Below are 3951 nucleotides of genomic sequence, written 5' to 3' on the forward strand. Positions count from 1 at the left end.
TTTTCCAAGTTAAGAACCAAGGAGATGTTTTACATCTTCCATTTTAATACCTTGGTTCCATACGGCTTAAACGAGACTTTAGAGAAATTTTAGCAATATCATAATACATACATATATATATAAAAAATTGAGTTTTATTAAAATTAATCATATAAAATTATATTAATTGGCTATAATTTGTATTTTATATTTATGCAGTACTATATATTCATGGATATATTTATTGTTTGTTATTTGTGATTAATTATTGTATTTTATATATATATATATACATTTCCTTTTTTTCTTTTATATACATTTTTTACATATTTTTTATATGTGCATAACTTAATTATCATATTATTCTCCCAATGATTATTCACAGTCCATTTATAGTTTAGACTATGCATATTTATTAACTTGAATGTTGACCATGCATATTTATTAATTTGAGTACCTTGTATATTGACTATATAATTTATTGCCACACATGCATCCATATTTAGTTATCATGTGACTGTCCTTACATGTGTCCGTTCATGTGACTGTCCCTTTATATGACGTCATGGCGTTGGACGTGAATTATACGTTGCAACGTGTATGCCCCTGGTTTCTCCCCAATCCCAGCTGTCATTTGAATGTTCATAACTTTATTTCCCATGTATTCCGTTCACGTGATTCAGCGTCATGACGTCAGACGCAAACGTGCCCTAGCGGTTACTCCCCAATCCTATTCATCATCTGTATACTCAGCCTACATAGCCGCAACATTAAAACACCTACAGCTGCGCTATAAGACGCATTAAGAATGTTATGCGTCTATAGATCGTGTCATTTCACGCAGCGCCATTACGATAGCAGTGCCTCTCACTTCTCCCTCCCCCTTCCCCCTGCAGTGCGTGATTATGCCAACCAATGCCGACAAAATAGATGCCGGTATAGAAGTAACTTTCTTGTCAATTATGTAGCACTATTACGTTAGTAGTGATTTTCCCTTTTTCTCCCCCCCCCTCTTGCAATGTGCAGCCATGTCATCAGATGCCGACACAATGGATGCCGGCATGAACTTAACAGTTTGCTAATTATACAGTGCTATATGATAGCAGTGACCCCTTTCCCCCCCTCCTCCCTCTCCCTCCCCTCCCCTTCCACTTCCCTCTGCAATACGCATTGATGCCGACACAACAGATGCCGGTCTGGACTTGGCAGCTTGATTACACTCATTTGCCACAAGATTACAAGGTACCTTTTATCATTATATATGTTCAATTTTATTTATATTATGTACACTTACGTTGTGTATTATATATCATTTTATTATATTAAAACCGTGGAATCTGTTCATCATCGTTGGCCGATGCCATTTCTGATACGCCTATTGGGATTAGGAGGCGCCTACCTTAAAGGCGCCTCCTTGAAGTAAGTGACATAACTTTAGTCTCTTCAGCACATTCTATCTTCTATTATTCTACGGTGCGAGCGCTGAGGTTTTTTCCCTTTTATCCCATTTATGTCTTCCTCCTTCATGTTATGACCGGAGTTTCCCTCTAGCTGCTCTCTCTTATGAGATTGTTTACAGCACCTATGAATATTCGTTTTCACCTGGGAATCAAGACCACCCACCTACTACACTCTCCAGTATCCTTCTAGTGAGCGCCAAATCCTTACTTATTACCCTGTGATACAATCAGGGTACTGCTGCCTGCAGAATCCTGTGACCAAGAGTAGCATCAAAAGATGCGAAAGCATGCACCCTGTAAAAGTTTGTGAACGTATGAAGCGAAGACCAGATTCCAGCCTTACAAAACTAAACCGCAGAAACGATATGGGACACCAACCAAGATGCATGCACTGATTGAGTTGAGTGGGCCATGACCCGAAAGGGCCAAGTCCTGCCCTTGGCACGGTAGGTCTCCATAATCATCGACCTGATCCAGTGGTTGATTGTGGAACTGGAGGTCACCAGACTGCAACTAGGTTGTCAGGGATGAGGAACAGTGCATCAGAACGACAGAAGGATTCTGTGCAAGACAGATAGATCCACCATGCACATACGACATTGAGCTTGTGAAGACAACGGTCCCCGATGCTAATGGTTTGAGCTATATGGTGTGGCATAGATATCCAGAATAATCCCTTGTTATCTCTCACCTTGCTTTGAAAGAGGTAGGGGAGCCCAGGGAACTTGAACAAGATATCTCCACTGGTGGGTCACAGAAAAGTTAGGGCTACTCTATGCTACCTTGCCTTTGAGAGGAAGGGAACCAGCGGGGACATAAATGCAACCCTGAGGTCCCACCTCAGTGGTGTAGTAAGGGGTTTCTGTCACCCTGTGAACCCTCAAGGCTAAGGAACGCCAGGAACTAGAAGAACTGCAGCAGGTAGGTCTGCCTCCTACAGGAACTGAGCTAAAACTGATTTAGATTAGTGGCTGAAGGCGAGAGGTATAGTTGGCATACGTAGTTAACTATGTTTGCGTAGTGTCCAACTCCTAGAGGCAGGAGCTATACCCAAGGTCTTCGATGTGTCCCCCCAAAGACAGCCGAGAAAATAAAGTCAAGCATATAATGATTTGTCACTGGAAACACCACTATACATTCATATATTTATTTTTTGCACATGTAATATAGTTTTCGAGATTTAAGAGCACAGAATGCATGTTTAACACTGTATCAAATTTTTAATACCGAACTCTGTAAACAATATTGGTTTGTGTGACAAAGAATAACAGAAATGACATTACAGAAGAATCCCACAGTCCCCTGATGACACTAGTTCAGACAGGCTTTTCTCTTGGCATTTAATGGAATTTTTTGTAGTTTCTTCTTAAACAGCTGCAATACTCTTTGTTGCTCTCATCTTCTCTATACATGCCGGTCAGTTTAAAAAAGATCAGCTGTTCAACATGCAGTAGTCATGGTATCCATCTGAACTGGAGGAGATCAAGGAACTCAGTGATGTGCCTCAGGTCTGTCATCGTCACAGGCCTAATACAGTGGAGGTGCGTCAGCGTTGATGTCCGCAGCCTGCTTCTTCTGAATGAAAGAGAACAAAATGTTTAATTAAATTCGCGCTCATAATCATTTACATTTTGTTGCTTAATTCAATTAAACAGAGTTTGAAAAACAAGATACTATATTACCAGAGTTGATGCTTAATTAAGGACACAGATGTGCTTAATACATATCATTTGAAAATGCACGTTGTCATTATCACCCGTGCAATTATCAATAAAGGTGATAAAAGGCAAAGCACTTTAGTAGCTAAATCTTGGTAAATAATGTAGATCTCAAAGTCCTCATCCCCACCAATCAAAAGATCCAAAATTAAGATCGCTATCTAAGGTAAAGCTTTACGGCTCATTTACAGGTAACGATTATCGCTCAAATTCGTTCAAACGAAAGAATTTGAGCGATAATCGCTATGTGTAAATACATAGAAAGAAAAATTGTTCACTATTCATTTGTGGTTGAAAAAATTATCACAGGCCTTTTGTTAAGTGTAAACGCTGTCTGCTCATCGGTGAAGGGTTGAGCGGGAAGCTAGCGATGTCTATCAATCTAAAAGCTCTGCACAAGCGCTGACAATCTCAGCGCTCTTGCAGACTATTTAAACAACTGTAGGCCCTTGTAAAAGAGCCATTTGGGTGGCACTACATGAGTAGATAATCTGGATGTAAAGAGCGCCAACTAAAAATATAGCATGTCAATCAGTGCAATTTAAAATTACATTTAAATGTAAAAATCATCTTAAAGGGGTTTTCCGGTGAAATACTATTGACAATCCATTCTCAAAATAGGTCATCAATAGTTGATCAAGCTGGGATCCTGCTGCTTCACTCTGACCAACCAGCTGTTTGGACATCCACTGTCAGCGCCACAGCACATGACACAGAGTGGAAGCAGATTGCTCTGTCTCCTGTGTAGTAGCCAATGCGGCTTTCATTGTGAGTACTGTCTTGTCAGTACATAC

General features: G+C 40.1%; 1 long non-coding RNA gene across 1 annotated transcript in view; it reads right to left on the reverse strand.

Moving 5' to 3' along the window:
• Nucleotides 1–2572: 2572 nt before the first annotated feature.
• LOC136582146 (uncharacterized) overlaps nt 2573–3951 on the reverse strand; it is a 31929-nt gene continuing 30550 nt past the window's right edge. Inside the window, exon 2 of the long non-coding RNA XR_010787146.1 lies at nt 2573–3014. This is a non-coding gene — a long non-coding RNA (uncharacterized lncRNA). The remainder of the gene's footprint in view (nt 3015–3951) is intronic.

This window comes from Eleutherodactylus coqui, chromosome 11, assembly GCF_035609145.1.
Source record: "Eleutherodactylus coqui strain aEleCoq1 chromosome 11, aEleCoq1.hap1, whole genome shotgun sequence".
Lineage (NCBI taxonomy): Eukaryota > Metazoa > Chordata > Amphibia > Anura > Eleutherodactylidae > Eleutherodactylus > Eleutherodactylus coqui.